Source organism: Schistocerca piceifrons, chromosome 4, assembly GCF_021461385.2.
Source record: "Schistocerca piceifrons isolate TAMUIC-IGC-003096 chromosome 4, iqSchPice1.1, whole genome shotgun sequence".
In the NCBI taxonomy this organism is placed as follows: domain Eukaryota; kingdom Metazoa; phylum Arthropoda; class Insecta; order Orthoptera; family Acrididae; genus Schistocerca; species Schistocerca piceifrons.
The window spans coordinates 249066696-249094088 of NC_060141.1; the positions used below are offsets into that span (position 1 = coordinate 249066696).

General features: G+C 44.8%; 1 protein-coding gene across 4 annotated transcripts in view; it reads right to left on the reverse strand.

Moving 5' to 3' along the window:
* The window catches only part of LOC124794778 (transmembrane and coiled-coil domains protein 2-like), a 189678-nt gene that overhangs the window by 53092 nt on the left and 109193 nt on the right, over positions 1-27393 (reverse strand). The window lies entirely within an intron of this gene.

A 27393-nucleotide genomic window follows, 5' to 3' on the forward strand; every position in this document is an offset into this window, starting at 1 on the left:
TACGTTATTCATCCAAATCACATAAAAAGGGAACTCCATATGAAAGGTTGGACAGTGCCTGCAGCAGCTGCTGAAGTTGGATTTTTAAACCAGACTGATAACAAGCAACTCCAAAATCACAACTTTCGACACTTCAGTACGGTACAATATGTAATTTTATTGGACTAGTTTTTGAGCAAAATTTATCTCCTTGCTGGAGCAGTGCTCTACATCTTTTGTTTCACTTCAAAGGGGGAACCAAATGACAACAGGAACTAGATATAACACCAGAGGCCATGATAACAGATGATTTTAAACTTCTCTCTGTAATACAGGACATTGGTTTTCAATGTTTTGTTGCACCGCTGGACCCAAAATACTCAATACCAAAAAATGTGCTACATGACTTAAGGAAATAGCCATACAGAACAAGACGCTAGAAACTTGGAAATGAAATATTCTACCTGTGTTTCTTTACTGACCAATATTTGGGTCTCACTGAACTGTGAGGCACATATGGCTGTAACGGGTCATTTCGTTAACAGTGACTGACACCTGAAAGCTTTAGCTCTTGAGACATTCTGTTTCCCAGAAAAACAGACAGTGCTAAATATTAGTCAAGCATTAGATAATGTGATTCCAAAATGGTACACTGAAAACAAAGTTGTAAGCATCACAACTGACAATGCCAATAACATGATATTATTAAACACACAGATTATTCACAGTGACAGCATATATATGCAATAGATTTCCTGTTTAGTACACACCGTCAACTTTGCTGTGAAAAGTTCTTTGAACAGCAACAGTGAGCTCCGCATTACGAGGGAAAAGGCCAGTTATTTTAAAACAATTAGCTATGTTCATGAAAAACTTCTTAAGATCAAGGATCTAATGAAAAACCTGTATTCAAATTAATTCAGGAAACAAAACCCAGATGGAACAGTATGTTTCATATGCTACAATGCCTACTGGAGGAAAAGGAATGCATTGCAGCCCTGTGTATTCAGGTATTCAGAACCTCACAGCTGATGACTGGTGAATTTTGAATGACTGTGTAAGTGCACTGGAGCCTTTTAAATTGGTAACACATGAAATCTCAACTGAAAACTACACCTCTCTTTTGAAAGCTATTCCAATAATCAGACAGTTAATCCTAACCGTATGCAAAGGAAAGTGGAATACCACGACAGTGCAAGAGTTACAGCAACATCTGCAAAACTCGCTAATAGCTAGACGAGGATTAATAGGAACAAACAGAGCATATGGATGAATCATGTTTTTGTTTTGTGGGAGATCTGTGTTTTTTATTACAATTCTATCATTTTTGTCTTCCGAGAAATGTATGACTGTTTAAAAAAAAATCATGAAGGTTGTACACTTGATACCAAAGTAGAAACTTCATCATATTCGATTCCATGGGAACAATTGCCCCCACAACTGTGATGCAATCCAGGACAGAAAGAGGATCAGCACCGGTTGTAATGTCATCTGTCTTTTTATTGCATTGCAGATCTAGATTTCAACTGACAGTGCCACTATTATCAGTGTGTTATAAGTAATCATGCAGACTGGAATATGTGTCATTATAATTATGTTCAATCTAACTCAGGGATGTACAAGCATTAGTCCAACTAATGCTTGGATTAAACTGGGTCTTCCAGCAAACATTTGCATTTAAATCTGTAGAATCATATGTCAGATAATTTGTTTCACGCAACATACATCGATTAAACCGAATTGCACAGTAGCGAAAATGAATATATGCAATGCCATAGGAACTCGTAAGATGACTGGAAAAGCCCTCCCATGAATGAAAACATTTTCTGTGGTTGGAATTATTAACTGTCTGTTCCATAACAAATAAAATATAGCAAGATAAAACCTACAGTTTAGCGAGAAACAATTTTGAACAACCTTTGAGTGCGAGTGGTTCCGTGATTGTGTCAGCTGTTTCCTTTTAGGTGTTGTAGTAAGAATTTGTGTTGAAAGCCTACCATATAATGTGAAATGGTTGAATAGTAACTGGGAGAATGTATGCACTTCAACGTGTCTTAGATGATAAACTGACGAAAGGTAAAAACTCAAACTTGTAGTACTTGTAAATTTAAATAATACTGAATGGAACACACTCTTTAAAATTGCGAAGGTAGCAGGGATAAAATACGGCATGCTGAAAGGTTACCTACAGCTTCTGCAGAACCCAGGCTACTGTTACAAGAGTCAAAGGACGACAGGCAAGCAGTAGTTGAGAAAGGAGTGATATGCAGTTGTAGCCTATCCTGCATGTTATTCCATCTGAATACTGAGTAAGCAGTAAAAGAAATCAAAGAGAAATTTGTAAAGTGAAGTGAAGAAATAAAAACATTGAGGTTTGCTGAAGACATTCTACTACTGTCCGAGGTGGCAAAGGACTTGGAAGATCAGCTGAATGGAATAGATAATAATTTGAAAAGAGGTTGTAAGGTAAACATCACAAAAAGTAAAACAAGGGTAATGGAATACAGAATAATTAAAGCAGGCAATGCTGAGGTAATTTGATTAAGAAATGAGACCCTAAAAGTAATAAAATGGAGATTGGCAGCTGCAGCGTAAGCATTAAAGATGTCAACATCTAATTTAAATTCAAACAATGGAAAATCCAGGATGAATCCCAGTACTGTCCCATACAGCCTCCCATCACCCATACTCCAGTCTTGTCACAAACATCACCTATCCCATCAAAGGCAAGGCTATCTGTGAAACCAATCATGTGATCTACAAGTTAAGCTGCAACCACTGTGCTGCATTCTACTGTGGGCAGGATAACCAACAAGCTGTCTGTCTGAATGAACGGTCAACGACAAACAGTAGCCAAGAAACAACTAAACCACTCTGTTGCTGAGCATGCCGCCCAACATGACGTCCTTCATTTCAATGACTGCTTCACAGCCAGTGCCATCTGGATGCTTCCCATAAACACCAGCTTTTCTGAATATCGTAAGTGGGAACTTTCCCTGCAATATATCCTATGTTCTCGTAACCCTCCTGGTCTCAACCTTGGTAAATCATTGTCCTTACCCATCTAGCTCCTCTATCATTACACAGCTCTCAATCCATTGATGCACCCAGTCTTTTTACTTCTCTCCTGTTCTGCTCCTACTCTCCATCCACCTAACCTCGCGACTGCACTTAGCTGCCTTGCTTTCCACCTTGTCCCAGCATGCTCCCAGCAGCACTTTACCGTTCCTCACCCCTACCCTGCATACCTCCCCCTCCCCACCCCAGCCTCCTCCATACACCCCCTGCCCCCTCTGCCTTGTTGCCTCTCCCACAATAAACTGAGGCTCTTAGTCTGGCTCCAGCTGCCAGAGACGGTGGTCATGTGTGTGAGAGTTGCATTTTGTGTGTGTGTGTGTGTGTGTGTGTGTGTGTGTGTGTTTATTTCTGACAAACACCTTATTGGCCAAAAGCTAACTTTAAAGAGTTATGAGGTCTTCGCTGAAGGTATTTGCTGGAGTGCAGCAACGTATGGAAGTGAAATGTGGATGATAAATATTTCAGACAAGAACAGGTTAGAAGCTTTTGAAGTGTAACGATACAGAAGACTGTTGAAGATTACATAAGTAGAATGAATAACTTAATGAACAGTATTTATTTTATTTTATTTTTGGTTAGTCTTCTGAGTGATTTGATGCGGCCTGCCACAAACTCCTCCCATGTGCCAACCCCTTCACCTCAGAGTGGCCCTGCACTCAATGTCCTCAGGTATTTGTTGGATATTTTTCCAATCTCTCCTTTCCCCTACAGTTTTTACCCTCTACACTTCCTCAGCTACCAAGGAAGTTACTCCTTTTATGTCTTGACACATGCCCTACCAACTGGCACATATTCTTGTTAATGTTTCCCCATATTCCTCTCCTCACCAATTCTGTGGAGAACCTCCTCACTTCTTATCAGTCCACCAATTTTCAACATCCTTCTATAGCACCACATCCCAAATACTTCGGTTCTCTTCTCTTCTAGCTAACCCACAGTTCGCGATTCACTTCCATACAATGATGTGCTCAAAGTTACACTCTAAGAATTTTCTTTCTCAAATTAAAGCTAATGTTTTATACTAGTAGACGTCTTTTGGCCAGGAACACCCTCTTTGTCTGTGCTAATCGGTTTTGATGTAGTCCTTGCTTTGTCTGCCATACATTATTTTGCTTCCAAGGTACCATAATTCCTTCACTTTGTCTACTTCATATTCCCAGTTTTGCTGCTACGTTTATCATTAATCTCATCTCTCATATTCCTCATTACGTTGATCTTTCTGTGGTTTACTCTCAATTTACAGTGTGATAGCAATGTCATCATTGACAGCCTTTCATTCTGAATTTTAATACACTCCTGAAACTTTCTTTTCCTTTCGTCACTGGTTGCTTGAAGTGCAAACGTGTGTGTGTGTGTGTGTGTGTGTGTGTGTGTGTGTGTGTGTGTGTGTGTGTGTGCGCGCGCGCACGCCTATACAAAGAAACTGGTATACCCGCCCAATATCATGTAGGGTTCCCGCATGCAGAAGTGCCACAGCACAACGTGCCATGGACTCGACTAATGTCTGAAGTAGTGCTGGAGGGAATCGACACCATGAATCCACAAGAGTATGAGGGGGTGGAAATCTCTTCTGAACAGCATGTTGCAAGGCATCCCAGATATGCTCAATAATGTTCATGTATGGGGAATTTGGTGACCAGCAGAAGTGTTTAAACTCAGAAGATTATTCCTGGAGCCACTCTGTAGCAATTCTGGACATGTGTGGTGTCACATTGTCTTGTTAGACTTGCCCAAGTCCATTGGAATGCAAAACGGACATGAATGGATGTCATCTGTCAGAATCATATCTAGACGTATCAGTGGTCCCGTATCATTTGAACTGCAAACACCCCACACCATTATAGAGTCTCCACCAGCTTTAACAGTCCCCTGCTGACATGCAGGGTCCATGGATTTAGGATGTTGTCTCCATACCCATACACGTCTATCCGCTCGATACAATTTGGAATGAGACTTTTCCAACCAGGCAAACTGTTTCAGTCATCAACAGTCCAATGACAGTTTTGACAGGTCAAGGTGAGGCGTAAAGCTTTTTGTTGTGCAGTCATCAAGTGTACATTACTCAGCTTTCGGCTTCGAAACCTCACATCGACGTCATTGCGCTGAATGGTTGACACGCTGACACTTGTTGATGGCCCAACACTGAAATCTGCAGCAATCTGCACAAGGGTGGCACTTCTGTCATGTTGAACCATTCTCTTCAGTCTTTGTTGGTCCCATTCTTGCAGGATCTTTTTCCATCCACAGTGATGTTGGAGATATGATGTTTTACTGGATTCCTGATATTCACGGTACACTCGTGAAATGGTCGTACATGAAAATCCCCACTTCATTGCTACCTCGGAGATGATGTGTCTCATTACTCGTGTGCTGACTGTAACACAACGCTCAAACTCATTTAAATCTTGATAACCTGCCATTGTAGAAGCAGTAACTGATCTATCAACTGCGTTAGACACTTGTCTTATATAGGTGTTGCCAATCGCAGCGCCATGTTCTGCCTGTTTACATATCCCTCTATTTAATACGCATACCTATACCAGTTTCTTTGACGCTTCAGTGTGTTCCAATTGTAGAATTTCATTATGTAGATCCCTTCTCAACATGAAGTCTGCATGACCTCCTCTTCTTTTTCAACAAATCCCTTTTTCATCCACACAGAAGTAATACATACTTTCTGAAAGCCAGACATAGTTTTTCCCTACTACCTATCAACAGTACCTGGAATTTCACATCCTCGAAGTAAGTACTATCAGCCAATTATGTCTCCTAGCTATTAAAAATCATTTTGCATATTCTTCATACTCATTCCATCTTTCACCAAGTCAAGAGATACTTAGCAGTAATTTTTGTCATTATGCATACTATTTCTCCTGCACGATAATTTTGCGCAGAAAATATTGTTTACTGATAAACTGTGTTCATATATTGTGGGAATATAAATTTGTGAAATATGCATTACTGGCCAATGGAAAATCTGTACTGACTTCATCAATTGTGCTGTTGATGACAGCCAAGTTTGGATGTGTAGTGTAGCATAGCTGAATAACCCGTGTTTGATTCTTGTTTCTTTGTTGAAGAAACTTTGAAAGAAGACTAATTATAGCCTTTCTTAATAAATATTTCAGTTTTGTTATAATAAATGTACTTTTGTACAGATGTCAGTCATATACACGCTACCTATAAAAAATCCTCCAATAGTAAGATATGAAAGGACAATTTATTTTCAGATTGGTGGGCGGAAGAGGCAATTCTTTTCAGGTGTACACTTTTTCTTTTATGGTCATCTAGAAAATACAGTCTACAAGGTGATTAAATAACTGTGGAGAGCGCAGGAGTGCCACATGTGACGTGTGTAAAGATATTCATAAACATGACTGTGTAGAGCAGCTTCCTGGCCTGGTTTGCACTTCACACTCTTTGCTTTCATTCATTTCACGTATTACTTAACGTACAATATTTTACCAGTCTGTATACGAAGCAACATATATAAAATGTGATTACAATAAATTATCTGATTTCATCTAAAATAAAAATGTTTACCTACGAAGTCTAACAACAATGGGGTAGAGTAATGCCATCAGAAAAACAAATATAGGACCGAAATGGATACATACTGATGAAGAATGTAATATGTGGAGTGTTCTAGAGGAGACCTCTGTTCAGCAACGGATGTTGAATACCGATTACTATGATGTGGTGGGGGTGGTGGTGGTTATTATTATTTCACTACCAAACTTTTAGTTTAAAGAGTAAGAATAACAACTCACTAAATAGTTTATGAACTGAGTTATCAAAAAGTATATAATTGAGACTGACAACTAACATGCGGACAAATAATTTTTCAGAGCTAGAGTGTACACACATACATATAAGCACATACGTACACCTATGTGGCTACGTTGTTTGTCCATGCTGGCTGCATTGTGCTAGCACTGCAGCTCGACTGGGTTGTGGCGGTGGAGTAGGTGACATGAAAAAGAAAGTGAGGAGCGGGATGGAAGGTTGGGTAAGGGTGGTTGATTACTGTGAGGGAGAGGCAGCATCTGTGCAGGATAGGATGCGGCACAGCACCAGTGGACTCATTTTACTGCAGGCAGAGAGAGTTGTGAACTGTGCATGGTGACATGGTGGTTGTAGTTTGTGTGAGGGAGTTTGAGAAGGAGGCATTTGGGGGAAGAGAGCGTATGGGTGCAGGATGAACGAAATTAAGGTCAAGGGGCAGGAGTGTAAGCGAGTTTTGGAGTAGGGATCAGCAGATATTGTAGCCAGGAGGATTTCACAATCATAGGATGTAATGATAGGACCATTCCCATCTACATAATTCAGAGAAGCTGGTGTTGGGTGGAAGGATCCAGATGGCATGGATTGTGAGGCAGCCATTGAAATCTAGCACATTGCAGTCAGCAGCACATTGTGCCATTGAATGGTTACCTCATCTCTCGGCCACAGATTGACAGTAGCGATTCATTTGGGAAGGCAGCCAGTTGGTGGTCATGTCCACATAAAATGCTGTGTGGAAAATATAGCTCTACATTGGAACAATTTTTGCCACCAATAGCTCCAAACAAAACCAATCAAATCTCAACATTGAATCTTTCCTCTCCCAGTTCATATCACCAAACACTTCCCAGACTCCCACACTTTATGGGAGACACAACTAGGTGGTGGGGGTGATGAGGAGGCTGGGGGTGGGGAGGAATAGCAGGTTAGGCATGAGGAACAGTAAAGCGCCACTTGTGGGAGCATACAGAGGTAAGTTGGAGACGGGGTAGGGCAGCTAAGTGTAGTCGGGAGGTTAGACAGAGGACAGAGGTGGGGAGGTTGGGGAGGGGGGATTAGTAGACATTAGGAGAGAGGTAAAAAGACTGTGTGTGTGTGTGTGTGTGTGTGTGTGTGTGTGTGTTGGTGCACTAGAGGGCTGTGTAGTGGTGGAATGGAAACAGGGAAGGGCTGGGTGGGTAAGGACAATGACTAAAGAAGGTTGAGGCGAGGAGCGTTACGGGAACGTAGGATATAATGCAGTGAAAGTTCCCACCTGTGCATTTCAGAAAAGCTGGTGTTGAGGGGAAGGACCCAGATGGCACAGGCTGTAAAGCAGTCACTGAAGTGAAGAATATTATGTTGGGTGGCATGCTCGGGAATGATGGGGCCCAGCTGTTTCTTAGTCACAGTTTGTTGGTGGCCATTCATGCAGACAGACAGCTTGTATCGGTTGTCATGCCCACATAGAATGCAGCACAGTGGGGCAGCTTAGCTTGTACATCAAATGACGTTTCACAGGTAGCCCTGCCTTTGATGGGATAGGTGGTGACTGTGACCAAACTGGAGTAGGTGGTGGTGGGAGGATATATGATGGGACAGGCCTTACATCTAGGTATATTACAAAGATATGAGCCACGAGGTAAGGGTTTGGGAGCAAGGGTTTTGTAAAGATGGACGAGTATATTGTGTATGTTTGGTGGGCGACGGAATACCAATGTGGGATGGGGTGGGAAGGGTAGTGGGTAGGACATTCCTTATTGCGAGAGGTAGCTGAAACCCTGGTGGGGAATGTGAGTCATTTGCTTCAGTCCAGGGTGCTACTGAGTCATGAGGGGAAGGCTCCTCTTTGACTGGACAGTGGGACTTTGGGAGGTGGTGAGTGACTGGAGAGATAAGCATGGTTGATCTGGTTGGTTGGTTGGTTTGTTTGTGGGGATGAAGGGACCAGACTTCAAATGTCATTGGTCCCTTTTCCCACGACCACCAAACAGCCACAAGGAATAAAAGCAAGCAACGGAGATAACAAGGGACGACACAGAACAAGAAAGACATAGACAAAGACCAGGAAAAAAAGGAATTAAAAGCACACAGAGCTATTCAGTAGTTGGTGACCATGGGGGGGGGGGGGGGGGGGGGAGGAGTAGCCAATCACCAAGAGAGACACTAAAAACCTCAATCTAAAACTGTAGGTCAAAGGCCAGACTCAACACACAAGAGACACACCCTCAGATTGAGCGATAAAAGGCCCCTGCTCGAATAAAACTCAAAACTAAGACTGCCATTGCCGAGTCACCTGTTAAAAGAGCAGGCAGTGCAAATGTCTGTCCGAGCGTAGTTAAAAGCGGACAGTCCCACAAAATGTAGACCACTGCCAACGCTGATCTGCAGCAACATAGAGGTGGGTTCTCGCAGTGCAATAAATGACCGTGCATCAGCAGGTGTGGCCAATGTGTAGCCGGTACAGAACAACTGATTCATTGCAAGAGGCTCGCATGGAGGAGTGCCACACACCTGTAGTCTCCTAGATGACCCGAAGTTTGTTGGGTGAAGGCAGGGTGCACCATTCATCACCCCAGGTACCAAGGACTTTCTGCCGCAATACTGACTGGAGATCACGTTCCGAAAGGCCAATCTCCAGGGCCGGTTCACAGATAGCCTGTTTAGCCAGCTTGTCGACATGTTCATTACCCAGGATGCTGACATGACCCGGGGTCCACACAAAAACCACGGAGCGGCCACAATGAGGAAGAGTATGTATGCACTCCTGGGTAGCCATCACCACATGAGAGTGAGGAAAACACTAGTCGATAGCTCGTAAACCACTCAGGGATTCACTATCGATAATGAAGGACTCACCTGAGCAGGAGCAGATACACTCTAGGGCACAAGACAAAACACTGCAGCCATCCAGCAATGAGCGTTGTTCAGAGTGATCCCTAAGAGTAAAAGCATAACCAACTCGACTAACAACCACTGAACAGTCAGTATAGACTATGGTAGAGCCATAAAACATGGCAAGGATGGAAAGAAAGTGTTGGCGGAGGGCCTCAGGAGGGACTGAGCCTTTCGGGCCTTGTGCCAAATCCAGCTGAAGGCACAGGCAGGGCACACACCATGGGGGTATATGTATATGGGCTGGGAAAAGAGTTGGAAGAGGGAAAAACTCAAGCCCAGAGAGAAGAGACCGGATGTGAACCACAATCGTACACCCTGAGCGGGGCCGCCGTTCTGTAAGATGGACAACCGAGTTGGGGAACAGGAAATGGCAATTTGGATGCCCAGGCAAGCTACAAACTAGTGCAGCAAAGTTGCCAGTAGTCGTTGGCGCCGAATCCGCAATGGTGGGACACCGGCCTCCACAAGTAGGCTGTTTACAGGGCTTGTGCGGAAAGCTCCAGTTGTGAGTCAGATCCCGCAGTGAAGTATGGGGTCAAGCAACCACAAGGCGGAAGGTGATGCCAAACTGTAAACCAGGCTCCCATAGTCAAGACAGGGCTGAATCAACGCCTGATACAGTCGTAGAAGGGTAGACCGATCGGCACCCCAGCTGGTGTGACTCGAGCAATGAAGAGCATTAAGATGCTGCCACCACGTTTGTTTAACCTGCCGAATATGAGCGAGCCAAGTCAACCGGGTATCAAAAAGCAATCCCAAAAGTCAATGCTTCTCCACCACAGCAAGAGAAGAGGTTCGCCATCAAGATAAAGCCGTGGCTCAGGGTGAACTGTGCGATGCTGGCAGAAACGCATGACACTTGTCTTCGCGGCCGAAAACTGTAAGCCGCATGTTACGGGAGAGGGACCAACTTGCACGTGGAAGGAACAAAGCGACAGAAAATTTTGAATAAAAATCGAGAGCGGGCCCCTAAGACCACACCCATGAAGCGTGGTGAGGATGTGATGTCGCCATGTTGTGTCATACACCTTCCGCATGTCAAGAAAGACAGCAACCAGATGCTGACGGTGGGCAAATGACATATGGGTGGCAGACTGCAGGCAGACCAGATTATTGGTGGCAGAGCGGCCATTACGGACCAACCCTGAGAAGGAGCCAGAAGGCCCTGAGACTAAAGGAGCCAATTCAACCTCCAGCTCACCATGCATTTGTGCAAATTGCACAGAACATTGGTGAGGCTAATTGGGCAGTAGCTGTCCACCCCTCCAGGGGGTTCTTGCCAGGTTTCAAAATTGGGATGATGATGCTTTCCCACCACTGTGATGGGAACTCGTCCACAACCCAGATACGGTTGTAAAGGTCTAGGAGGTGTCGCTGACAGTCCACCAAGAGATGTTTGAGCATCTGATAGTGGATGTGATCCAGCCCAGAAGCCACATTAAAGCAAGCGGCTAAGGCACTTTGGAATTCCCACCCACTGAATGGAACATTGTACGATTCTGGGTGGCGCGAATGGATGAAAGGCTCTGACATTCCAACCACTCTTTCAGGGAGTGGAAGGCCAGTGGGTAATTCATAGAAGTGAAACTCTGAGCATAATGCTCTGCTAGGAGTTCTGCAATCATGTCCAATTCAGTACAGACTGCTCCATTCAGGGAAAGCCCAGGTACGCTGATGGGGGTCTGATATCCATAGAGTCGCCTAATCTTGGTACAAACCTGCGATGGAGAGGTAAGGATGCCAATGGTAGACACATACCTTTCCCAGCACTCTTGCTTCTGTTGCGAATAAGGTGTGGGGACCGGGCACAAAGCCACTTAAAGGCAATGAGGTGTTCCAGTGAGGGGTGTCGCTTATGACAATGGAGGGCCTGCCTGCGATCTCTAATCACCTCAGCTAATCTCTGGTGACCACCAAGGCATAGTCCTCCACCGAGGGGACCTGGAAGAGCAGGGAATTGCAGATTCCACTGAAGAAATGATGCCAGTGGTTACACATCAATGGCATCATGAGAAAGAGGCTCAATAGTGGCAATGGAGGCGAACGAGTCCCAGTCAGAGGTGACTGGGGTAGGTGGAGCTGACGGGGCTACAACAGTTGTAGCGGCATTGTAGAGGTGGTCATACAAACAGGATGGAGGCATTCAAACTTCCACTTAGTCTCAGTGTAGGTCAGTTGGTCCAGGGTCTTATATTCCATAATTTTCCTCTCTTCTTTAGAATCCTGCAGTCTAGCGAGCAAGGTGAATGATGCTCTCCGCAGTCAACACAAATGGGAGGCAGGGCACACGGAGTATTGGGGTGTGATTGGCACCCGCAATCTCGACATGTGAGGCTGCAAGTACAGCAGGAAGACATATGACCAAACTTTCATCACTTAAAGCACCACATCGGGGGAGGGATATAGGGCTTGACGTCACAGCGATAGACCATCACTTTGACCTCCTCAGGCAATGTATCACCCTCGAAGGCCAAGATGAAGGCACCGGTGGCAACCTGATTATCTCTCAGATTCCAATGAATGTGCCGGACGAAATGAACACCTCACCACTCAAAACTGGTGCACAGCTCTTCATCAGAGTGCAAGAAAGGTCCCTGTGAAATATAATACCCTGGACCATATTTAAGCTCTTATGGGGTGTGATGGTAACTGACCCAGAGCGCATTTTGGACAAGCCCTCCACCTCGCCAAACTTGTCCTCTAAATACTCTACAAAGAAATGAGGCTTCATCGTCATAAAATACTCCCCATCGACTCTCGTACATACTAGGTACCGGGACGAATAAGCTTCGCCGCCATCCTTAGCCTTTCGTTCCTCCCATGGTGTGGCCAGGGAGGGGAACGATTTGGGGTCATACTTCCGTGCATTGAATCGAGCCCTCGAACGCTCAAGAGACTGCTGGTGTTTGGCCACCAGCAAGAGAAGATGTGCCACGCTTCATTGCGTGTCATCCGCCCTGATGCCACCCACTCCGACCAAGGGCCCTCCCCATGGGCACCACCCAGCCTCAGCAAAGGGCACCTGGCAGGATGGCCATTGCCGGGAGTCCCAATGTCCCAGGGAGATAGGCATCTACTCCTTGGCATATGTGGGGAGTTAACGGCACAGGCATCAGCAGAGCAATCCCTGTGTTGTCAGCAGGCTACAACCAATAGGGTACATGGCAGCCCCACTATAACAGACTGGCTACCTGCCGTGCTGGATATCAGGTGTGAAGAAGTCCGTGGTTGTCATCGGCGCAGAAAGCGACACTGCATAGTGCATGGCAGAAACCGCACCCACGAATCTATCCTCACCCAAGAGATGGATAACGAGCCGGACTGCAATGCGACGATGAGAAAGGGGGTTAAAGATCTCAACGCACTATGGACACAATGCACCATGTAAGTTGCCTTTCCCCAATTGGCTCACTCTTCAGGAAAATTTGGAAATATGGAGGTCAAACCCTACAGGGGACCATCACATAAAGGCCGAAATGTGTTGAGACTCATAGTCGCCTCTTATTACAGGCAGGCATACCGTGGACCTATTCGGACCCCAGGACCCACAGAGGGAATGGGTTTTGTACATGGTTGGGAGGGTAATTACAGTGTGTGTAAAGGCCTCAGTGAAACCCTGTGAGTATTTCGAGAGGGACCGCTCATCACTACAGATGCAACGACCACAGGTGGCTAGGCTATATGGAAGGGACTTCTCGGTATGGAATGGGTGGCAGTGGCAAACTGAAAGTATTGCTGGTGGTTGATAGGTTTGATATGGGCAGAGGTACTGATGTAGCCATCTTTGAGGTGGAGATCAACATCAAGGAAGGTGGCTTGGCTTCAGTAGGACCAGGTGGAGCTAATGGGGCAGAAAGTGTTGAGGTTCTGGAGGAATTTGGACAGGGTGTCCTCACCCTCGGTCCAGATCATGAAGATATCATCAATGAAACTGAACTAAGTGAGAGGTTTGGGATTTTGGGTGTTTAGGAAGGATTCTTTTAGATGGCCCATGACTAGGTGGACATAAGATGGTGCCATGCAACTGCCCATACCCGAACCCTGGATTTGTTTGCGTATGTCCTCAAAGGAGAAGTAATTGTGGATGAGGATGTGGCTGGTCATGGCAATTCGGAAGGAGGCTTCAGTTTGGAATCTCTCAGGCAGTGGGAAAGGTGGTACTCAATAACAGTAAGGCCACAGGCATAAGGGATGTTAGTGTACAGGGAGGTGGCATCAATAGTGATGAACAGAGCACAGTGTGGTAAAGGAGCAGGAACTGAGGAGAGTCAGTGGAGGAAATGGTTAGTATCTTTGACATAGGAGGGTAAGGTCCAGGTAATAGGCAAAAGGCATTGGTCTAGGAGAGCAAAGATTCCCTTCTGTGGGGGTACAGTGACCAGCCACAATGGGGCATCCGGAGGGGTTGGGTTTATTGACTTGAAGGAAGAAAGTAGAAAACAGGAGTACGGGGAGTGGTAAGGATGAGGGCGACTCCAGGGAGTGGTTGTGGTATGGGTCTAAGGATTTGAGCAGAGACTAAAGATCCAATTGTTTGGCAAGAGACCCACAGTAAATGCAAGCTAAGGGGCCAAAGCTGCAGAATATTCTTTGTAAAACTGAATTCTATCACAACCTGGTGACTTATTTTCTTTCAATTATTTCAGTTGTTTCTCTACACCAGCAATGTTTAATACTATGTCCTCCATACAAGAGTCTGCACAATAGTCGACCGATGGTATGTTTGTAAGATTCCCTGCATGAACGATTTCTTAAATGCAAAATTTAAAACTTTCGCCTTACTTTTGCTACCTTCTACTGCCATACCAAACTGGTCAGTAAGTAACTGTATAGAAGTCTTAGATCCAATAACTGATCAAATCACTAGGTGCAGCTCAGAAACTCTAATCCAAATCCATTTCCCTCTCCCTTCCCCTGCCCTCTCTCCCTGATACCACCACCACCACCACCTTTATGTGGTTCCTAAAATCCATAAGCCCAACAATCCCAGATGCTCATTGCACCTTGTTCTCACTAGAAGAATCGCAGATCTGGTTGACCAGCACCTCCATCAAATGCCCTCAGCCTAGCCTCTCACATCAGTAACATGACCCACTTCCTTCACCAACTCTCAATTGCTCCCATCTCATTACCACTTGGATACCTAATCATCCCTGTTGATTTCAGTTCCCTATCCACTAACATTCCCTACTGGCACTGACACTGTCAAACATAAAATCTTCCAATGTCCATCTGACTCCAAATCCACCACCACCCCATTCACTATACATCTAACTAACTAAACCCTCACACTTAATTATCTATTCTTTGAGCAGAAGATATATAAAGATTAGATTAGATTAGAGATTAGATTAGATTAATACTAGTTCCATGGATCATGAATACGATATTTCGTAATGATGTGGAACGAGTCGAATTTTCCAATACATGACATAATTAGGTTAATTTAACAACATACTTAAGTTAATATAACAACTTTATTTTTTTGTGTTTTTTGTTTTCTTTATTTTTTTTATTTTTTTAATATTTTTCTTTTTTTTTCTTTTTTTTCTTAATTTATATCTAAAAATTCCTCTATGGAGTAGAAGGAGTTGTCATTCAGAAATTCTTTTAATTTCTTCTTAAATACTTGTTGATTATCTGTCAGACTTTTGATACTATTTGGTAAGTGACCAAAGACTTTAGTGCCAGTATAATTCACCCCTTTCTGTGCCAAAGTTAGGTGGGACAGCCATGGGCCCCACATGGTACCATCCTTTGCCAACCTGTTTATGGGCCATCTAGAGGAAATTTTCCTAACCATCCAACATCTCATTGTCTGGTTCAGGTTCACTGACATCATCTTGATTTGGACGAAGGGCAGCCTTTCTCTCATCCACTTCATCTAGTCATCATCCTAGTCTCAACATGCCACCTTTCTGTATGCTACCTCCATCACCTCCATCTCTCTTGATTGCTCCATCCACAGTTCTGTCCAGTTGAAGTCCATGACCCATCAAGAATAGCAGCATTTTTATAACTGCCGGGATGGCAGTTATAAAATAGCAAAAATCACTTTCATATAGCCTGGCCACTCATGGGTAGTGTAACTGTAGTGGTGAGGAATTAAATACCTAGTATGATTAAGGTTTTACTATGGTCTTCACAGACAGACACTACCCACCATACAGATACACAAACCCCAAATCTCCAACCACCCCAGGAACCAATTGCAAAGGAGCAGCACCCCTCATCAACCAACACTATCACAGATTACAACTGAATCATACTCTTTGCCAGGGCTTTGATATTTAGATGGAAATGAGGAACATCCTACCCACAATTCTTCAAAGACGTATTCCACCTCCCACCCAGTATCCTTGTATGTCTTTATGTAAGGACACTGTGATCAATATCTTTGCCACCAAGCTACGTAATAGTAGGTCTAGATGGCAAGTCGTGGCTTTTAGAACTTTCTATAATCTCCCCCTCTTTTCCCGCAGACAGGGCATTGTCATTTTGCATCAACATGCAAGTTATAACGAAAGAGTCATTAGTAAGAAATGCATGAAATTAAATTATAAAGTGTTTAACAGTGCATCGAGAGAAATATTTCATTGGAATAGAAATGTTGAATCTTGCTTGCATAGGTCTTTCAGAGTGAATGTTGTTTTAAATTTCTCAGTTTCATCAAAGGGAACGACAGTGATACAGTTGGGCATGTTTTCTATTGTTTGGAAGTTGAATAAACTATGTTAAGGATATTATCTTTTATTTCAGGAGGGTCTTGCCATAATTTATGATAAATTTTGTAGAAAATGATGTCATTCAAATACAGTTACAATATCGTTTAGTTTTCTATGTGATCATGGTTGAAGTAAGTATTTCTTCCTGAAATACGATAGCCAACCATTAGAGCCATGGTCAGATAATTTGAAATTATGGAGGTGAGACATTAAACATATCACACTCGGCCATGACACTGTTTTTGGCTTTAATAATCGTGGGAAGGAACTGTAATGACCTATGCAAAACAGCACCAAAGAATGTACCATGTGTGTGAACAGCAACTGTCACTGACACATGCAGGAGAAGTGTTGTACATGTGGAACAGTGAACACCATCATCAAGCAGGAAAGAAGACTGATTACAGCGGTATGAGATATCACATCACAATACACCAGCAATGTGGTCTGCAGTGTGTGCACAAATGGCAACAGTCTGAGCTCGTGCAGGCAGGAACAGCAATTCTATATATCTCAACCAGTTGTTGCCCTGATGGTTTCTCAGAGTCCAGTGGAGGAGAGAGATGTCAGGCATTTTGTGGCAGTGGTCGTAGCGACAAACACTTGGCTGTAGAAATGGCTTACGAAGTCACCGCCACACTTTTAATAGCGGGCCGACCGGTCCGCTGGAACAGTGAACAGAAAGATGAAAGCCCAAACACTCATATTAAATAAAAGTCGGTACTTATCTTTTATTATTGAAGATACAGTAACACAATAGTGAACTCCGTGTCTACAGAGATCTGTCTAGTTCGAGTCGGAGCGGCTAGGTCAGCGTCGGCTGACGACAAACAACAACTCTGCTGCGATGAACACACAACTGACTAGCAAGTACACAATTCGGCGGCGAGTATACAACTGAGCGGCGAATACAGAACTGTCCTAGCGCTCGCGACTCCAGCGCTTAAGAAGCCAGAAGCCAGCGGTGGCGCGCGCAGACTTGCGGCGATTTCCTGTATCGCTGGCGCTGCTTATGCGGACGGCGTCCGAACTTTGATGCTGCCAACCTTTTGGCAGTGGGCTCGGGTGGCATTACTGGCTAGGATACAACAAGGCACACAAAGGCGCACAATGGGCTGCACAGCAGATAGCAGCAGATCAACATGCCACAGCACTTGGCACTACCGAAACAAACATGATTCTACAGGAGGCCAATGTCCCCTTATTCATTTCACAATAAAGGAGCTGCCTAACAGCAGCTTACTGGCTGCAACAAGAGAGGCAGGTTGCACTACCAAGTATCGTCAGGGATGCACTCATGCAAGAAAATATGAACAAGCCACAAAAGCAGCACCACTTATGAGCAATCCACATGATCGCTGCACTGTGCCAGTGTCACTACCAGATGCCATGCAGCTGATGGGTCGGATGCTCAACCCAAGTGAGCCCAGCTGGAGTCAGGACACTCCCTGAATCTTCCCACATACCAACTTTTCCATTAATACGAGAACTTTGGGTGTTAATGAGTGCTGTGAGCATAAGCAAACTGCAGGGTAGAATATAAATGTTACGAATCTTGTATTTAGATGGTTTCTGGGCACTGGCCGCTTGACAGATTCTATATTTAAAAACAATGTTTATGCTTGTGTTCTGCGTACATTATGCTTACAACGTTCTATCTTGATTATTTACATGCTGTGTGCCTTCTACAAATCTGCTGAACACTCTTAACGTTTGTTTATTTACACTTGACACACTATGCAAATCACTTAACATAATTTCACAAAGAAACATCTTTCATTATTTGCCTAATGTGCTACTATATATTTATTGAATATTAAAGAGCACTACTCATATAGGCTTGCTATTTATTCAATTTGCATGATTTATTACATTTCACATCTGCATAACATTTTTGATATTAAAATGAATCTATTTGCTTGGATATTAGCACTGGTAACCTAAATCAGTGTAAGTCAAAGTTGTGTATTATTGTAACCTTTTAAAGTACAAATGAATTGGAGTAAGATGGGGTTTTCATAAATATCATGGGATTCTGAGCTGTTATTTTTACCTAAATTTTTATTTTGCAAAACAATTAAGGATGGAGAAGGGTGGAGAAGTAAGAACACCATGGTCGATATCCCTGCCAGTGAACTACCTAGTAACAGGCGCTAGCTGGCGCACCTTAGTCTCTAGAACTTCCTAAAATCTCCGGCCTTTTCCAGTAGAGTTAGTGTTTATTGTGTTAACAATGTGCATTAGTAGCAAGCACGCAAAGGCAGCAGAAGAGTGGGGTTGGTCATGTGAGCACACAATGAAAGAGTCATGAGTCACAAATACACAAAGTTGATATGTAAAGTGTTTAATAATGTGTTGAGACAAAAATTTTGTTGGAATAGGAATGATTATTGAAATTTACCAGTTTCATCACAGTGGATGAGTGTGATACAGTTAGGTGTTTTTTCTATCTTTTAAGTTGAATAAACTAAGAAAAGGCATTACCTTTTATTTCAGAAGTAAATGATGAGTCGTGTCAAACACAGTAAGAACACAGTTTAGCATTCTACACGATGTCGGCTGAGTACATATAGCTAACCATTAGGACCACAGTCAGATCATTTGAAATTATGAACTTACACTTATACTATACCTACTCCCACTCCAAACCTTTGCCTCTTGGCTCATACCCCTGTGGAAGACCCTGCGCAACATGTCCAATACAACCACCCAGTACATCCTATTCCAATCCTTTCACAGCACTATCTTATCCCATCAGATGCAGGACCACCTATGAAAGCAACCATGCTATATTATCTCTTCTGTCATTTCTACACCCTATTTTATGCGGAAACTACCACCACACAGCTGTCCACTCAAATGAATGGCTACTGCAAGTCTGTTGCCAAGAGTTGAGATGGCCATCCAGTGGTACAACATGGTGTTAAGCACAACATGCTTCATAACACATGCCATCTGAATCTTTCCACCTAACACCAGCTTCTCTGAATTACGTAAACTGAGGTTGTCCTACCAACACACCCTGTGACCCCCTAATCCACCTGGCTTCAATTTCTGCAATCCCGTACACCCAACTCACCTCCACTTCTGCCGCTCGACCCTAACTCTTCCTTCACTCATCCTGTACCCACACCCTCTTCCCCCAAGTGCCCCTCCCCCCCCTGTTCTAGCTCCCCTTCTAAGCCACACCTCCACTTCACTACGTGCATGGTTTACACATATAGTCAGCTGGAGTAATGTAGATGTACAGTTGTGTGTGTGTGTGTGTGTGTGTGTGTGTGTGTGTGTGTGTGTGCTCTCCAGCTTAGATGGTGCAAGTTTTTGTGTAGAGTGGTGTACCCTTTTGCGTGGCATGTTATTCAAACGGCTGTAAGTGCAAGATATAAAATTCAGATTTCCCATGGATTATTATTCTAAAATTTTGTGTCTAACCTGTTGAAGAGGTGTACTGCTAAATTTACACTCCAATTCTGGTGCAAAAAATAGTATAGTGTCATAATCATTATTTAAACAAAGTTGTCATCTGTATTCTTGTAATCATTAAAGTTACAAAAATGCATAGGTTTTTGTTTTGTGGGCCTCTGTTTGCCGTTTGTCTAGGTGAAAACAGGATACAAATACCTTTAATGAGTCAACAGCATTTAAAAGGAGAAGGTTAAGTAAATCACCATGATTAATGAACTTTTTGTGCAGAAAATTTTGTAAATCGTGTCAATCATGAACAGTCAGTTTCACGAGAAAGTGTAAACCATAATTTTAAATGTAACGTTGGCAGCAACATCTCTGGTAGTGGACTTTAATCTCAATGCGCTTTTGCACAGTGTACAGATAAACAGTGTGAGAGTTGAATGTTTCGTTTTGTCAGCTGCAGTTTAAAATGAGTGCATAATATCTGAAGCGTCACAGGCAGTGTTCCTTGTAGATCATCCAAAGGGACCAAAGCTTTCATATGGAGCTGCCGCTAAAATTCTTAGAAAGCCAATAACATTCGTTGCTAAATGAGTCAATCGATTTTTAGAGTTTGGAAACATGGATGATTTACCGGAGAAAGGGCGAAGGTGTCACTATAATCAATAATGGCACTTGGTTGGTTGGTTGGCTGGCTGGTTTGGGATATAAAGGGACCAAACTACAGGATCACCAGTCCCTTTTCCCTGACGCAAGCGAGGCACAAGGTACAAAAACACCCAGCACCACACCTAAAAAGAAAACAAATGGAACAAACAAAAGATGGGGAAAGCATACACCACAAGAAAAAGCAGAAGAAGGTATTAAAACCATAGAGCAGATGGTCTGGGCTGGCTGATCACAACAATAAAAAAGGATGAGCCAGCCACACTGCAACACATTAAAATGCCCACCCCAAAAAGACAAGGCGAGACGAACACATGTAGGGAAAAGACGACCAACAAGACAAATAAATGCAAGGAAAGTACAACAGAGTTAAAACGGAGGGAGGGTGGTGACCTCAGAGAGAAGGCTAAATGCACACCCTCAAATGGTATTATTAAAAAAACCCTCCCAAATAAAACATAAAACTAAATCTGCTGTAGAGGCATTGTCATCCAACACCGAAGGTAGGCTGCTGGGAAGGTTAAAAGTCTGCCGCAGAGCGGCTAAAAGTGGGCAGTCCAGCAAGATGTTGACGATAGTCATATGTGAGCCACAGTGACACCGAGGCGGGTCCTTGTGACAGAGGAGGTAGTCATGTGTTAGCCATGTATGGCCAATGCGGAGCTGGCAGAGAACCACCGAGTCCCTGTGAGAGGCCCGCATGGAGGTATTCCACACATTCGTAGTCTCCTTAAGGGCACGCAGTTTGTTGTGCGTACTGAGATTATGACATTCCATCTCTCAAAGCTGAAAAACCTATGGCTTAATAATGATCGCAGGTCAGTTACAGGGATGCTGATCTCCAGAAGAGGTTTCTGTGTAGCCTGTTTGGTCAGCAAGTTCATTTCCTGGGATTCCAACGAGGCCTGGGGTCCACACAAACACCACAGAATGACTGGACCATTCCAGGGCATAGATGGACTCCTGGATGGTTGCTACCAAAGGATGGCAGGAGTAGCACTGGTCGACAGCTTGTACGCTGCTCAAGGAGTCAGTACAGAGGAGAAACAACTTGCCAGGACATGAGCAGATGCGCTCAAGAGCACAAGAAATGACTGCCATCTCTGCAGTGAAAACACTGCACCCATCTGGCAAGGAGTGCTGTTCAATATGTCCTTCATGAACATATGCAGAGCTGACATGACCATCAGCCATCGAGCTCTCAGTGTAAACCACTTCATGGTCCTGGTACATGTCAAGAATTGAGAGGCAGTGACAGTGGAGAGCCACGGGGTTAACTGAGTCCTTAGGATCATGTGAAAGGTCCAGGTGAAGCTTCCTAGATGTACACCATTGAGGTGTACATGAATGGACCTCGAGTATAGGTGGTGAAGGCGAGGACTCCACTTCAGACAGAAGCGATTGGTCGCAAACCACAATCGTAAGCTCTGACCTGGGCCTCCGATGTGGGAGATGAACCGCCGTGGATGGGAAAAGGAGACAGTAATTCGGATGATGAGGAAAACTATGAATGTGTGCAACAAAACTGGCGATCAGTTGAGCACGCCTAACCTTCAATGGAGGGACTCCAGCCTCAAACAGGGTGCTGGTCACCAACCTCATCCTTAGAGCTCCTGTTGCCAGTCAAATGCCACAGTGGTGCACTGGGTCCAGTAAACGCAACACTCAGGGCGCCACCAAACCATAAACCAGACTCCCATAGCCAAGGTGGGATTGAACAAGGGATCTGTAGAGCTGCAGCAGCGTAGAGCGATCTGCACCTCAGTTGGTGTTGCTCAGGCAGCACAGGGCTTTGATGTGCTGCCAGCACTTCCGCTTCAGCTGACAAACATGCGGAAGCCACGTCAATTGGGCGTCGAAAACCAGACCTTAGAATCTATATTCTCCACTACTGTGAGTGGATCGCCATTAAGGTAAAGTTCTGGTTCCGGATAAACAGTACGACGCCGACAGAAGTGCATGACACACGATTTCGCAGCTGAAAACTGGAAGCCATGGGCTAGAGCCCATGACGGCGCCTTGGATGGCTCCCTGTAGGTGCTTCTCGGCAACACCAGTACTGGAGGACGCTTAGCAACACCAGTGCTGGAGGAGCAGTACAAAATGCAGAAGTCATCTGCAAACAGAGAAGGTAAGACTGACAGCCCGACAGCTGCTGTTAGACCGTTTTTCCTTCTCTTGTGCCTTTGTCCCGCAATTTTTGCAGGGTCGGCATGGTTACAGTCGGATTTGGCAAGGTTAATTTGAAGGGGGGCCAGATGCCGGATGTACCCCAGCTGTCTATGTCTAGTGTAAATCATGAAATACTGCGAACATGTTTCAAACGTCTGCAATCCGTGTAACTGAGGCAGGGCGAGGGGATTGTCCCAGTATTCACTTAGTGGGATATGGAAAACCGCAAAAACCACAGCCAGGCTGACCAGCACACTGGCCCTCCTCTGGGCGGATTTGATCCGGAGCCAGTGCGCTTACTCGAGTCCAGGAAGCAGTGCATTAGCGCTCTCAGCTAACCTGACGCCACTTACTCGAGTCCAGGAAGCAGCACATTAGAGGTCTCGTCTAACCTGACGCCACTAGAAGTAGAGACACACTCAATAAGAGCCCTGTGGGACCCCATTCTTGTGGATATAGGGGGAACTATAGGAAGCACCAACTTTGGCACTGTAAGTACAGAGCGACGGCAAATTTTAGATAAAAATTGGGGGCAGGCCCCGGAGACTCCACTCATATAATGTGGCAAGGATATGATGTCGCCAGGTCGTATCGTAAGCCTTGCGTAAATCAAAAAAGACAGCAACCAGGTGTTGGCATCTGGAAAATGCTGTTCAGATGGCAGATTCAAGGGAAACTAGATTATCAGTGGTAGAGCCATCCTGGCGGAAACCGCCCAGCTTACAAATCATGTTGGTGAGGCTAATGGGCCAATAGCTATCCACATCAAGCAGGTTTTTACCGGGTTTGAGCACTGGAATGATGGTGCTCTCCCCGCCACTGCGACGGAAAGATGCCATCGAACCAGATACAATTGAAGATGACGAGGCGAAGTAGCTTGTAGTCGGACAAGAGATGTTTGATCATCTGACTGTGGATCCCATCTGGCCCAGGAGCTGTGTCTGGGCAATGTGCAAGGACAATGAGGAGCTCCCATTCTGTAAATGGAGCATTATAGGGTTCACTGTGACGTTTAGTGAACGAGAGAGCTTTCCTTTCCACCCATTGTTTGAGGGTGCGAAATGCTGGGGGATAGTTCTCCGATGTGGAGACTCTAGTATAGTGCTCAGCCAAGTGTTCAGCAATTGTGTTTGCATCGGTAGATAACATGCCATTGATGTTAATGCCAGAAACACCTGTTGGAGTCTGGAGGTCTGGTACCCACAAACACGTGTGATCTTTGTCCAGACTTGGGAAGGTGATGTATGGCACCCAACAGTCGAGACATACCGCTTCCAACACTCCTGTTTCCGTCTTGTTATAAGCTGGCGAACACGAGAACAGAGCCGTTTAAAAGCTATTAGGTGTACTCAGGAAGGTAGCCATTTATCTCGCCGTAGAGCTCACCGACACTCTTTAATGGCATCAGCGATTTCTGGCGACCACCAAGGTACTGACTTTCACTGGGGGCACCCAAAAAACAAGGGATCATGTTTTCTGCTGCACAAACGATCATTCTAGTGACCTGCTCAATTACCACATCGATGGTACCATATGGAGGAGATTCAATGGTGACAGCAGAAGTGAAAGCGTCCCAGTCTGCCTTGTTTAAAGCCCATCTTGGTAGACGTCTGGGGGAATGGCGCTCGGGGAGTGACAGAAGATGGGAAAGTGGTCACTACCACACAAGTCAACGTTGGCTCTCCAGTGGACAGATGGAAGAATTCCTGCGATGCAGAGGGATAAATCAATGGCCGAGTAAGTGCCATGAACCACACTGAAATATGTGGGGGCCCCAGTATTTAAGAGGCAGAGGTCAAGTTGAGACAGGAAAGCTTCGACATCTCTACCTCAGCCAGTAAGCACAGTGCCACCCCACAAGGCACTGTCGGCGTTGAAATCTCCAAAAAGTAAGACAGATTTAGGGAGTTGGTGAATCAGTGCAGCCAATGTGTTCAGGGGTACTGCACCATCTGGAGGAAGATATATGTTGCAGACAGACATTTCCTGTGTCGACCTTATCCTGACAGCCACAGCTTCAAGAGGGGTTTGAAAGGCCACAGGTTCACTGCATACTGAGTTCAGGACATAGACACAAACTCCACCTGACACTCTATTATAGTCGCTACGGTTCTTGTGATCTTCTATATAGCGAAGAAGGGCATGGATCCGCATTGCCGGGTACTAGGTTTCCCGGAGGGCAATGCAGAAAGCACATGTAAAGCTTAACAGTTGCCATAGCTCAGCCAGGTGGTGGAAAAAACCGCAGCAATTCCACTGGAGGATGACGTGATCATTAGGCTGGGAAGGCATGAAGCATGCAAGGGAGGCAGGGTCACCTGCTGCCACTGAGTGATTATTTGTATCCATTGCTATTGTGGATGAGGCATCAGTGAGATCCAGGTCCTCAGGGGATGCTGAGATCTTCACCTGATCTGCAAGTGCATAACTGGTAGGGAGTGGTGGTGTTGGAGCCACCAAAGGGTCCTTTTTCTTAGCAGACTTCTTTGTTTGCTTGCTCTATTGCTTCTCTTTAGGAGCTTGCTGGGAGGACTTATCCAAAGTAGCTTCAGGCATGAAGGAAGACTGTGAAGCTCTTGGTCCAGCATCTTTTAGTTTCTTTAGCCACTGGCGAGTGTCTGCTGTGGCATTAGTGGAGACCTTGGGAGAGAGGGTCTCAAGGGACCCCTTCTGCACGAGAGGAGCCGGAGGAGGGTCTACATCTACATCTACATTTATACTCCGCAAGCCACCCAACGGTGTGTGGCAGAGGGCACTTTATGTGCTACTGTCATTACCTCCCTTTTCTGTTCCAGTTCCGTGTGGTTTGCGGGAAGAATGACTGTCGGAAAGCCTCCGTGCACGCTCGAATCTCTCTAATTTTACATTCGTGATCTCCTCGGGAGGTATAAGTAGGGGGAAACAATATATTCAATACCTCACCCAGAAACGCACCCTCTCGAAATCTGGACAGCAAGTTACACCGCGATGCAGAGCGCCTCTCTTGCAGAGTCTGCCACTTGAGTTTGATAAACATCTCCGTAACGCTATCACGGTTACCAAATAACACTGTGATGAAACGCGCTGCTCTTCTTTGGATCTTCTCTATCTCCTCCGTCAACCCGATCCGGTACGGATCCCACACTGATGAGCAATACTCAAGTATGTGACATACTTTTGGGGGGGGGGGGGGGGGGGGCCTTGCTCCCAAAGTAGGTACTTTGGGAGCAACGGACGGAGATTTTCCCACTACCACCAAGAAGGCAGATGTATTCTGGAGGCCCAGAGGGACCACTGTTTGTGGCACAGACTGTAGTACGACTGGTACTTGTGATGGCAATGGTATTGTAGCTGGAGCATATGTGGACATCAACCGAATGGGGTGTAATCATTCAAATTTACGTTTAGTGTTTTCATAAGTCAACCAGTCCAGGGTCTTCTATTCCCATGATTTTCCACTCCTTTTGGAGTGATGTGCAGTCTGGCGAGCAAGGAGAGTGCTGCTCTCTGCAACTGATACAAGTGGGAGGAGGCACACAGGGAGTATCTGGATGCAGTGTACATCCGCAGTCTTGACATGTGGCGCTGGAAGTGCAGTGGGAAGACATGTGCCTGAACTTCCAGCACTTAAAGCTCCGCAAAGGGGGTGGGATGTATCATTTAATGTCACAGTGCTAAACCATCACCTTGACCTTTTCAGGCAACAAATCACCCTCAAAGGGCAAATTGAAGGCACCAGTAGCAATCCTGTTGTCTTTGGGTTCCCTGTAAATGCGCTGGATGAAACGAACACCCCACCATTGTAGATTGGTGCAAAGCTCATCATCAGACTGCAAGAGGAGGTTGTGGTGGAAAAATAATCCCCTGGACCATTTTGAGGCTTTTATGGGGAGTGACAGAAACAGGAATATCACCCAGCTGGTCACAAACAAGTAACACCTGGAATTGGCCACCTGGCATGATGGCCATTGCAGTTCAGGCATCAGCAGTGTGATCCCTGTACATGAGTACATTACGGCCCCACCACAATGGACTGCTACCATGCTGGATATTGGGTGCAGAGAAATCTAAGTCATGGGAGCGAAAGATGACATACCCCGGAAAGTGTCCTCGCCCAAATAGTTGAATTGCAGGTGGAGACGCAAAGCCATGACAAGAGGTTCAGGAGATCGAATCTAAGGGCACTATGGATAACTCTTGCACCACGTAAGGCGTCCTTCCCCATATGGTCCACACTTCTGTAGAATCTGGAAAGTGGCCAGTCAAACCATAAAATGGGACCTAAACTTATGGGGTCGAAAAGTGTGAGACTCCTTTTAGTCACCTCTTGCGACAGGCAGGGATACCTCGAGCCTATTCTAACCCCCAGACACGCAGGGGGGATATTGGCAGTGACTGGATTAACTATTAAGTAATTTTAAAAATTAGTAATAACATGTATTTTCATGTAAATTTATATTTATAATAGTGTCTTTTATTTTATACAGATAACGGCATACACTTTCTCGTGGAACAGACTGTATGTCAGTAAAAGACAGTAACACTTCACCAGAAGATAGACAGGAGTAAAACCAAAGAGGGAAACGAAAGTGAAAATTAAGTCACTGTTCTTACGATTGCTATGGAATTGTTCTTCATTTATTCTCATATCAGAATTATTACGGCTATATTGAGTACTGGTTTGTAACTGCATGGCTTGTTTTATACTTCCATTCTTATAAAATCA